The sequence below is a fragment of the Oryctolagus cuniculus genome, chromosome 12, assembly GCF_964237555.1.
Source record: "Oryctolagus cuniculus chromosome 12, mOryCun1.1, whole genome shotgun sequence".
Classification (NCBI taxonomy): Eukaryota; Metazoa; Chordata; class Mammalia; order Lagomorpha; family Leporidae; genus Oryctolagus; species Oryctolagus cuniculus.
The window spans coordinates 24,477,874-24,490,188 of NC_091443.1; the positions used below are offsets into that span (position 1 = coordinate 24,477,874).

The 12,315-nt window shown below is 47.0% G+C and overlaps 1 protein-coding gene across 2 annotated transcripts in view; it reads right to left on the reverse strand.

Annotated features, from left to right (window-relative positions):
* The window catches only part of GNG2 (G protein subunit gamma 2), a 171,189-nt gene extending 171,017 nt beyond the window's left edge, over positions 1-172 (reverse strand). The window contains exon 1 of one of the 2 annotated variants that reach the window (XM_070053666.1): positions 45-172. The gene's annotated coding sequence lies outside the window, so the exon portion shown is untranslated. The remainder of the gene's footprint in view (positions 1-44) is intronic. The other variant, XM_017348297.3, reaches the window with a different exon arrangement.
* Positions 173-12,315: the final 12,143 nt, after the last annotated feature.

Here is a 12,315-nt window from a genome sequence, read left to right on the forward strand (position 1 = left end):
CGCCCGTGGATGAATATCCGGCACCTCCAGAGGCGTGACTGTACCTGGGACTGTAGAGCCCACGTGTCGCCAGCCTGGACCAGTCTGGGTGGCCTGAGGGGCTGCCTTTGCCACTCTCCTCCAACCGTGGGCAGACCGCAAGGGACCATGGGACTGCCGTGCCTCGGCGCTCAGTGCTGCGCGCGCTGGGCGGATCCTGACACGTGCCCGTGGACAGAAGCCCTGGTTGTCAGGCAGAGACCCGCGCCCCAGTGGAGGGGGGCTTGGTTTAGCGTTTATCACCCCTGACATCTTGCGGGCCTGGTGTGTACCCCCAAGATCTTACAGGGCATGGCGACAGTGAAACAGATGTGACCGTCCTAGGGCCTGCCCAAGTACCTCAGGGGCTGCCTCTGTCACCCCCCCTACAACCTTGGGTAGTCAGTCATAGGAATGCTGTAGGATTCCGTGCCAGGCTGACAAAACCCAGCATGGAACAGCACCACAGTCCTTGGCCCCAGGCCAGTGCCAAAAAAAAAATGTTTTGGAAATTATGCATAATTTTTCCCTAATACAGTTTTCATGAACCTTTTGAAGATATCTCACAGGTATGAATTTCAAGACTTTGTTACACCAAAATAGACTTACTTTCACTTGACAAGTCTTGGTGTTTGGGCTCTGAGGTATGGTTTTGCTTTTCTTCTAGAATGCCATAGTCACATATCAGCCTCAATCCTGCTCTTCCACGAGTGTTAGCTCAAATCCTGCTCATCATTCCAGCCTGCAACGATAATTTTTAAAATAAGTATTTTTAATTATGTTTTTTCACAAACTTCTAAAAAATGTATTTGAAAGGTAGAGCAAGAATGAGAGATGGTCCATTTACAGCCAGGGGTGGGCCAGGCTAAAGCCAGGAGCTTGGAACTCCATCTGGATCTAGGTGGTTGGCAGGGACCGAAGTACTGAGCCATCACCTGCTACCTCCCAGGAAGCACATTGGAGGCAACTGGACCGGAAGTGGAGTGAAGACTGTAACTCAGGTGCTGATAGAGTTTGGCTATGTCCCAGCAGCTTCACCTCTGTGTCCCAACCCTTGCCCACGGCAATGGCAACTCTAGAAGCATTCATCCAGCCCTTACTGGCCCTGTGGCTAACACTGTATTACTTTCAATGCCAAAACAACACAGTACAGGAGAGACTCATACGAGGCTCATGTTACAGATTAGCAAAGTAAACTATAGGGGCCAGTGTTGTTGGGTTGTGGGTAAAGCTATCATTTGCGACACTGACATCGCATATGTGTGCTGGTTTGTATCCCGGCTCCTCCACTTCCGATCCAGCTCCCTGCTAATGGCCTGGGAAAGGCAGCAGAGGATGGCCCAGTGCTTGTGTCCCTGCTACTCGTGTGGGAAACCTGGAGGAAGCTCCTGGCTCCCAATTTCAGCCTGGCACAGTCCTGGCCATTGCGCCCATCTGGGGAGTGACCCAGCAGATGCAAAATCTCTTTCTCTGTAACTCTGCCTTTTAAATAATAAATCTTTAAAAAAAGAAAAGACAAAAGTCAGATATGGAGCAATTAAATAACATTCCCATGGTCCAGTATCAAGGAAGAAATACAAATAAGTTCTATTGGTTGGTCAACTATATTTTTATCAATTCTACTATGGTGACACTTAAAGTCTCTGCTGTCTTACTGTTCGTGGATTTCTTAAACTTTAAATCTGCCCGATCAGTTAAGATGCCCACATCCCATATGGGAGAGCCTATGTTTGGGTCCTGACTTTGGCGCTGATTCCAGCTTCCAGTCAGTGCAGACCCTGGAGGCCAGTGGTGCCAACTCAAGTTGTCAGGTCTCGGCCGTTCACATTGAAGACCTGGGTTGTTTTTGGCTCTGGCCCTGGTGGTTACAGACATTTAGGGGTGTGAACCAGCAGATGGGAGCTTTATCTGTCTATGTCTCTGCATTTTGATTTAAACACACATTTTTAAAGACAAGAATCTGAACTGCATCAATTCAAGAAAACTCTAATCATAGCAACTAGCAAGAGTCAATCTCACACGATTGGCAGACGGTAAACAGAATAATACTGCCTTTTGGCAATTTTTGATTTCAAGTGATGTGCTCATTCTGCCACATTTTTTTAAGCTTTTATTTATTTGAAAGGCAGAGTTACAGACAGAGGTAGAGACAGAGACAGGTCTTCCACCCACTAGCTCACTCCTCAAGTGGCTGCAATGGCCAGAGCTGTGCTGATCAGAAGCCAGGAGCTTTTTCTGGATCTCCCACATGGGTGCAGGAGCCCAAAGACTTGGGCCATCTTCTATTGCTTTCCCAGGCACCCTAGCAGGGAGTTGGATCAGAAGTGCAACAGTTGGGATCCCAACTGGCACCCATACGGGATGCAGCCAGGGCTTTAACCCACTGTGCCACAGCACAGGCCCTCCCATTATTTATTATCTAACTCATGTCCTATTACTCATTTGCGCTTTCTGATGTAGCTTAATAACTATACAATGGTTTCATTTTGAACACAATAGGTAGATGTGATACTCTAGCAAAGATTCAAGAACTTTAAATTGGCACTGGCATTGCATCACAGCAGGTTAAGCTACTGCATAAGATGCTCGCACCCCATCTGGGCACCGGTTTAAGTCATGGCTGCTCCACTTCTGATCCAGATCCCTACTAATGCACTTGGGAAAGCAGTGGAAGATGATCTAATTGCTTGCTCCTCTGCCCCCAACATGGGAGATCTGGATGGAGTTCCAGGCCCCTTGCTTTGGTCTGGCCCAGCCCTGGCTGCTGTGGCCATAGGGGAGTGAACTAACAGATGGAGGTTCATTGTTTATTTCTCTGTATGTCCCCCCACTGCATCGTTAACCCTACCTTTCAAATAAATAAAATAAATGTTTAAAAAATAAAAACAAAAACATTATTTTAAAGAATATTTCATGACATAGAAATAAGCTCATGACTTAGTTGAGAAAAGCAGGGTACAATTCAAAATACATAATATCTGCTCATAATTTAAAACTACAATACTCATTTATAGAAACATATTAGAAGTCCAGAAATAAGTAGACAAATGTTGGGGGGGGGGGTTAGCTCCAGATTGTACAGTAACATGTGGCTTTTGTTTTCTTCTTTACTCTTTTCTTTATTGTCTTATGCATTGCTTTTATAATCAGGAAGCCAGAAAAGCATTCTTCACTGAGAGGAACTAAGGCTCTTTAGGGGGAAATGACCGAGTGTGTGTCTAGGGCAGGAAGAGCACAAGCAGAGCCTGACATCTCCTTGTTCCACAGTAAGGAAATGCTCAAAGACTAATGTAGTGTCACAAGGTTACAGGAGCGTCCAAGGCTCCCGCTGGCCAAATCTGGAACAATGACAGCATCACAAATAATACTGAGTGTAACTAATGGCAACATATTGAATGATATTGACAAGGGAAAAAGGAAGAAAGAGGACATGCTGGGTAACAAATGTGGACCAGAATGATAGTGAGAGAGGAGCCCTGTGCAGCCCCAGCACAGGAATTGGTTATGGTCAGAATAACCAGTGGATGCTGAAACTGTCAGGTGAAAAACAGACAGGGGACTAGATAAGATTGCTGTACGCAAACATGTCCATCGCAGACAGGAAGCTGTTCGCCTAACAAGGGAGATGTGGCAGATCACGCCTTAGCCAGGTATTTCAAATTGATACATTTGGTGAAATTACAGCTTAAGAATATTATGGATTAAAATATCAAAAGAAAACGCTAGAGAGCTCAAAGTATTGCCACCAGGAACAGGCATAGAAAGGTAAGGAGGGGAACAAAGGGCTTTGGTTTTTTGTTTACAAGCTTTTAAGTACTAATTTATTTTTCCTAAGTATGCACATATTTCTTTTAAAAAGTTAATTTTAAAAAGAAAATGATGGGAATTCTCTAAACACAGCTTTTCTTTTAGAATAAGGTTGACTTAGTTGAGGCCAGGACACTGAACGCTGGGTTACTCCAGGGCAGGTTCTCAGACCCTGGTAAGCACAGGCTCCGAGGGACGGTGGTGGAGCAGGGGTCGGGGTCGGGGTCCCGAAGGGAGGAAATCCAAGAAATCACAGAAGAGGAAATGCATATTGCTTGTGTTGTCAGTCTTAACGGGTTCTGGATGCCCTCAAGTTTTGATTCCAGGGTAATCAAACTCCATTCCTCTGTGGTTTGCAATCAGTTTGTATCCTCTTTCAGAAGGCAACGCCTGCCTTTTATTCTAAGAGCTAGCATCAGCACTTTCCTACTACTTAGAGACAGATGCATTTGTGAAAGTGAAAAACTCTCATTTGACATAAAAAACGACACACACATTCTCCTTTTTCTACAATTTTCTAACTGCCTTAGACTAAAGGTCAAATCCTTTTTTTCTCAAAGAGGATATCAACAGAAGGTTTTTGTTTTTGTTTTTTGGCGATGGGAGCAGGGCTATGTCGGGGTAATAGGAAGCAGCTCTAGCAAGTTTGGAGTGTGGGAGTATTCGTTATATTTTTACCAGGCAAGAGTTTCCTCGAGGGGAAGAACAGCAAAGTACATCCTGGTCTTGGCTGATTATTCTAAACAGCAACCCAGAGTCATGGAAGTCAGTATGGCTGCTTAACCCCTTCCGCTTGGAACATGACCCACGAACCAGGAGGTGAGCCTTACCTGAGCGCTAGATGGAAAGGCCCAATCTCTGGCCCTCGCAGGACCGACCACCGACCGGATCAGAGTCGGCATTTCAAAGCAAACCCCAAGCGAATGCCACGTTTATTGAAGTCTTAGAAATGCTGTCTTCACCCAGGAAACAGGGAGCCAGGCCCAAGATAAAGCTCAATGACGTTACCTCCTCCGAGAGCAGCGGTTCTCAAAATTGGTTGCAGGTAGGACTCACCTGGAGGGCTTTAGAAAATGTAGATGCCCCGGCCCTGGCCCCGCCCCCAGAAGTTCTAATATGACTGATCTGCTTGTAGCTGGGCGGTGAGTGTTTTTAAAGCTCGTCAGATGATTCTACTGTTCCAGCAAGGCTGGGAGCACCTGTCAGTTAGCAATGGTTTCAGCTGCAAGTTATAGAGAACTTAAGCAACAGAGACAATCGCTGGCAATTTGAGTTACTTGGGGAGATAAACGTGGCTACAATTTGAGTTACTTGGGGAGATTAAAAAAAAATCCTCATGTCCAGGCTGTATCCCAAAGGATGCTGACTGAACTGGCATGGGATGCAATTTGGTGACAGATATTTTCAGCTTGCTTTAGCAGCTCAGTGCTGCTAACTAGCACCCAGCCCTTTTGTCTTCCATTGAATGGAATTCTAGCCGGGGTATCCCAGGCCCTCGGCAGCCAGCCTGCCTTGTGCCTAAGTTGTTGACAATGGAGCATGATGGGAAGCATGTGCTGTTTCTGGGCTGGCTCCATAAAATTTCTCAGGCATGCTTCTTTGTGTCTTTCCCTCTCTATGGGAGCCCACAATGGAGACTGCTCTTCCCATGAGTTCTTAAAGGAGGATGGGAAGAACAACCAGCCACCAACCAGACTCCCCACCCTAACGGCTAGGGGAAAGAAGCACTCAGCAGACAGTTCGGAGCACTTGGGCAATTAGCCCTTGACCCAAAGTATGCATCAGGGACCCTCTCTTTTTATCTCAGCAGTACTCATGTGACAAGTGTCACTATGTCCATTTTACAGACAAGGATGCTAAGACACAGGCAGGTTCACTGACCGGCCCAGTCAGCCACATAGCTAGAAGGCAAAACAGATTTAAGGTTGGGTTTTTCTTGTTTCAAACCCTAGACTCTTAGCAACACACCATGTGTCCTCCCATAAATTTTGAAAGTGAGAATGCTCATAGTTGGAAAAAATAAAGAGTTGAGCCTATAGTTAAGGCAGAAAACATCTGTGCTTTGAAGACCGAGCGCTTGATTCTGCATTCACTCGCTTGTGGCTTGCTAATTTTCAGCTGTATGTTTCTGGCTTAGCAATCGGGCCTGCCTGCCTCCTCCTCTCTCACATCTGCTCTCTGTCTACGTGCCTGTTCTATATGCTGCTGCTGGGTCCGTGTTCCCAAAAATCGATCCTCTCGTGTCACTTCCATCCTCTGGCATCTTCGGAGCCCACCAGTTAAAGTTCAGATTCCTTGGCGCGGCCCCGAAGGCTGCTCTCATCTGCTGCCTGCTCCAGCCAAATGTGCTCCTCCATCTTGGCTGAGCCATAACATTTCAGGGTAAGAAGAACTTCGTCAAAGGATTCTAGAAGCATCTGTACTGGGTATCTATGGTTACACAAAAAACCACCCAAGCACAGTAGCTTAAAACAAAAATGGTTAGTTACTTCCCACAATTCTGTGGGTGACCAGGTGGTTCTTCTGCTGGTCTCACTTGGGGTCCCCCATCTGGCTCCACGCATGTGCACCGGGCTAGCCTGGGAGTCCACTAAGACCTCTCTTGCATGACTAGGCTCTTTGTGCTATCAGCTGGGGAGGCCTGGGGTGCTCCATGGCCCAGGTTCTCCACACATCCTCCCTCTCCAGCAGGACAACCCGGAACTTCCTTCCACTGGTGTTCAAAGAGGGAAGAGCATGAGCTGCCAGGCTTCTCAGAAGTTAGGCATAAAACATACACGGTGTCACTTCTGCTAGGTCCACTGGTCAGAGCAAGTCCCTAGGCCAGCTAAGGTGGCCTCCATCTATTACTGGCAAGGAAGCTGTGCTAGACCGTTCTTTCCACAGACTTCCCTTACTCTCCCCATCTCTACCTAACATTCTTTCTAGCATAGCCATGGTGCAGTGGTTAAAGATTAGGCTCTAAGGCTACGCTTGTCTAAGCTGGAGTCCCAGCTTTGCCACTTCCCTATCCCATGAGCTTGAGCAAGTTACCCAATCTGCCTGTCCCTCCATGTGTTCAACCAGAAATTAAGGGTATGGGGCCATATCAGGTAAAGTTGCCACCAGCTACACCAGCATCCCATTTGGGCACTGGTTCAAATCCCAGCTGCTCCACTTCTGATCCATCTCCCTACTAATGTGTCTGGGAAAGCAGTGGAGGATGGCCCAAGTGCTTAGGCCTCTGTGCTCATGTGGGAGACCCAGATGAAGCTCCTGGCTCCTGACCAGCCCAACTCTGGCTGTTGCAGAGTGAACCAGTGGATGGAAGATCTCTCTCTCTTCCTCTAACTCTACCTTTCAAAGAAATAAATCTTAAAAAAAAAAAAATTAAGGGAAAAAGTAAATCTTCCTGTATAAGAACACTATAAGAATTAAAAGAATGAATACAAAGTGCTGGATCATGGCCTGGCTTTGACAAGGGCTTCATGAATATTATCTACTGTTAGGATTTGGTAGATCTAATTCTGAGCTGGTGCAGACCACAAAGGAGCCAGGCAAGGCCTAGGGTTTAGGCTCCAGGGTGGGAGGTGGGATTTAGAGGGGAGATACATTTAACCCCAAAGCAGTCACCTCAGCCCCCAAATTCCTTGTCTTAATCGATTCCATGAGGAATTCTAGACAGGACGAGCAGTTCTTCAGCTTCTAAGATTGCTCCTCAACGACCAAACCCTGTTGAGCTGGAACCCCATGTCTTATGTCCCGAAAGGCAGTCTCAGAGTCATCTGAGGTTCAGTTTAATTAACTGGATTAATAGTACTCCAATTCACCTGATGAAGCCTTGAGCCCCAATCCATAAACACCAATTTTTTTTCTTACAAGGGAACTTTTTGGTTCCAAAGACGACTTCTATAAAGCAAGCTTGTCTGAGGACTCTGGATACTCAGAGTTCCCGTCTCAGCCCACAGCTGGCCCAGCCCTGAGCAGCCATGATTTATGGCAGCGATGTTGGGGCAGGAGACCCAGCAGCTCCTGCTACATGTGACAGAGCTCAAGGCCCAGAGCACACAGACCACGTGGCAGCTGTGAGCTGAGTGCAGAGCTCTGTGGGCACTGCTGGCCTCTCTCTCTGATCGTTAGTCATATTCTGTGGCTGTGAGTCTTATTTTCCAGTTCCATTTGTCTTGTTTGATGAACAGGTTAATCATTGCTCTTGCTAAGAGAGAGGAAGCAAGAAAACATGATTTAGGTTTACCCAGAGGCAGAGAGCAATCTTCCTAATGCATTAGGTCAGATGTTTGTTTGGGGCAAGATTGCTATTAGCCTGCCATAATTCATTTGAAAGTTCTGTAATAAGCTTTCCTGCCTTTATTTATTCTTTGTGTTTTGCAGCACTAAATATGCAAAGTGTGGTGTGCGAGATGAAAGCGGCAATGCAGGGCTTAGGCCTAATATTTGAAAATGAATTTAGTTTGTGTCCCTATTGGCTTCAATGCGATGTGGGTATTTTTGGAGTACTGAGTATGTCTCGAGTACTATGCAAGGTTCTGGTTCCGAAGGAGTCACAGGAGAAGCGAGTGCTCCCTGAGCTCATTCTCCAGCCAAGGCACCTTGATGATCCCAGACTTCTAATGGTCCCTGGTAGCCATGGTCTCTGTCCTCAGTAGCTAACAAGGGCTCTGTGAGATGGCAGGCAGCCAGACGTGAATAGGTGAAAATGCAAATCTGGGACAACACGATGACATGGAAAGGTACCGTGGGGGTCGGCATTTAGAGCAGTAGTTAGGATGCAACGTGGGAGTCCCACACCGCGCATCAGAGTGCCTGGCTTTGAGTCCTGCCGCTGCTTCCAGTTCTCCCGTCTGCTGATGCACACCCTGGGAGGCAGCAGGTGACAGCTCAAAGCACTTGGGTCCAGATTGAGTTCCTGGCTCCTGCGGTCAGCCTGGCTCCTCCCCACCCATTGTGGGCATTTCAGGAGGGAGCCAGCAGATGGGAGATATCTCTGTCTCCCCTTTTCTGTCTCTCAAATAAACTAAATTAAAAAAGAAACAACTGCTCAGAGCTGCTCCTCGGCGGAGGCCTCCATAACAGCAGGAATGCACGGGCTCACAGGGAGCCTGGCCCCGGGCACCAGCTCAGGGCTGGCTCTGCCTCGCGCCAGCTGTGCAGGCCCAGCGACTTCCCGACTCCCACTGCCTTGGTTTCTGCATCTGTACAGTGGACGTGAGTTACGTTCACCTCATGGAGGGGCTGTGAAAATTAAATGAAGGCAACATCCCCAGGGCAGTGCCATCGGAGCTCTAGACCATGGAGCAGCTGTTTGGACAGAAGCAGAGGAAGGAGGTGTGGCGCTGTGGAGGGTGAACAGCAGAGCATAAGCTCAGCCACTGATTACAGGACAAGCAAGAGAACCTGGGGCTCTCCAGCCTGAGAGCAGGAGGCAGAGATGGGGGACTCAGCACTCGCTGGTGGCCCCTGCGACACGCTCCCAGAGGTTCCAGCTGGGTTTGACTCGCTTATTCTTGCCCTTGAACAGCTTTCCATTTGAATGTGTGGCGGGAGAGACTGACAAGGGGCGCACAGGGCGGGGTGGGGGTGGGGTCTGGTTATTTCCTCCTATTTGAAGTGACCTCAACCACTCTGAACCATCGAGGACACTTTCTCAAATAGAAGTTTTGGTTTCAAATTAGTTGAGAGAGAGAGTGTGTATGTGTGTGTGTGCTCCCTTCCACTGGTTCACTGCCCAACTGCCAGCGGCAGCCAGAACCGGGCTGAAGCCAAAGCTGGTGGCCAGAAACTCAATCAAGGTTTCCCACATAGGGGGCAGGAACTTGAGCTATGGCTGCTGCCTCCCAGGGTCTGCATAAGCAGGAAGCTGGAGTCAGGAGCTGGAGCCAGGAATCAAATCAGGTGCCCGGATATGGACATGGGTATCTTAATCACTAGGCCAATGCCCACCCAAGTTTTTTTTTAAACCCCTTGACCTTCTGACTCAGTCTGTACCGTGGTATGCTTCCTTTTTCATAGGTCATGAGCCCCATGAGGGTACCCATGGGGCCTTACTTGCTTTGTGTTCTATCTGGTTAAAACAAGCAAACAAATAGTTTCTAACATCACTGATGCACTCACTGCTTGGAAGAGAAGGTTGTAACCTGAAAGAGTGGAAGTCTCTAGAATTCAAGCTTCCCCACCTAGAACGGGATGTCGGCTCATTCCAGGGACCCAATGGGAGTCTTCACTGCGCGGCTAAGATCTGCCCACCGGTTCTCAATTCGGACACTGGCCCCACACTGGCTCCCCATGGAGGCACAGCGCTTCCGCAAGAATGCCCTGACACGCCACCAAGGAATGGAATGGGCTTCCCAGTCAGAGAGCTGCGACCATAAACTGGAACCAGGAACAGGTACTTTAAACCATCGCACTCTGAGCCTGTGATGTCAAGAACTCCCTTCACTCGATGATGGGAGAAAAGCAAAGTCACCATCCGTACAGAGACAGTCACAGGAGAGGAAGACACACAGATGCACCCTGGATTCCGGTTCTCCTTGCCAGTGGTGTCATTGCTTAAGAAATTCTTCCAGAATAGAAGTTTGGAAGTCATTTCATATTGAGAGCATGTAATCCAATCCTTCTCACTGCCCCCGGCCAGTGGGGATTAAGATCACAAGAAAACTGGTTTCCACTGGGGTCAATTAAAAGAAGGATTTCAGAGAAATGAGAGGGATAAGATAAAATCCCATTAAGAAATCGGAGTGTGACCCATTTGTTAAACGCCTCTTAGAGCTGGAGGCTACAGAACATTGGTGTTCAACCCCAGCTGCATGATGAGAGTCATTACTTTTTGCTATTTCTTTTTCTTTTTTATGGAGATATGACATGCATCCACTAAAGTGCACTAATGTGAGGTTCTCAGCTTGCTGAATTTTAATAAGGGCACCGAAGTAACTCCTCTTCTTACTTCTATTACCATGGACAAAGCTTGCTCTTGAACTTCACATAAATATGAATTTAAAAGGGAGGACTTAAAACGTTCGTGGAAATTTTCCATTATCTTCTAATTCCATTTTTGTACAAACCTTTTGCAACCCTCTTATATGAAATGTACTGTTTTACACACACACACACACACACACACACGTGTGCTGCATAGTATTCCAAACACAGCATACACGACAGCTACTCATTGTATCATGGGTGAACATTTGGATTGTTTCCATTTTGGGCTATTATAAAATACAGTTTCTGTGAATAATCTTATATATGTTTTCTGATGTCCTAGACACCCAGTTCTCTGGGGCGTATACCAAGGAGTGAAATTGCTGGATCATAAGGAAGGCATATGTTTGTCTTTAGTAGGTACTGCCAAACTTTTTCCAAAAATTGCTTTATCAATTTAAATTCCTTATGAGTCTAAATTCCTGTGATTTGAATTCCAACTGTATATGAGTTTCAATTGCTCACATAATTGTCTCTAATTATTGTAGTATCCAATTAAAAACCCGGGAGGCTGTGGAGCTTTTGTCTCACCCCCCAGAGAGTCTCTTGGAGTCCTTCTGGGGCAGGATCCGCGCATGGGGCCTCCGGAGCTCTCCCAGGCGATATTAATGCATAGCCAGGGCTGAGGGCCAGGAGACGCAACATCAGCCCACTTCGGCCGGTGATGGGAATGAGCAGGAGAACTTTAAAAAATGCAGGCTCTTGGGTCCTGCTCTAGATAGACTGCAGCAAGGTTCTCCAAGGGCGAACCTGGGCTTTTAACTAGTGAAGTCTGGCAACCACAGATTCAGGACTTGTTTAATGTAACTACTTGTTTTTTAATCAAAGAAGACTGATACACACGTATAAAATCCCCTGGAACAATGATCATGGTTCACTGTGTGCACAATGGGAAGTCTTCTGCTAACCCTGGCTTCCTGCGCCTCTCCACAGAGGCAACTGTAGTGCTGAGTTGCATGCTCTGTGCACGTTCCTCTAAAATGTCTCCAAGCATATCATACTTCAGAAAGTTAGTGGAAAGTCGGACTTCAAGAAGTTTGTTTGGTGAGAAAATGTTTTGAAATCTGTGCATATGTGTACATTCCTCAAACTTTAGAGATTCCTTGTGTCGGTTACGACCTTTCCTACTGCAAGTGGTAGAAAACCCTTTGTACACCAGATTACAATTTCAAAAGAAGGCATTGAATATAGTGCTTTATCTAAATAGGCCATTTAGCTCCAACCCCAGATATAGTGAGATCCAGAAAACCAAATGGCTTTTTCTCTTAGCTTGCTCCCTATCATCAAGCCCAATTCCAAGAATTGCAGCAAAAGGCTGCATTTCTTGACCTCAAAACTTCACCCCTGGGTTGCCGCTACTATCTGGTCAACTTCTTGTCTCCTCAACATTTCCTGGGATTCACTCATCTGAATGGTGTAACACACACACCTCTGAAACAATCACTGTGCTCAGGGAAGAAGGAAGATGCTGATTGAGTTAGCCAGGCCCCGTGGATGAAGACTAGGTCATTT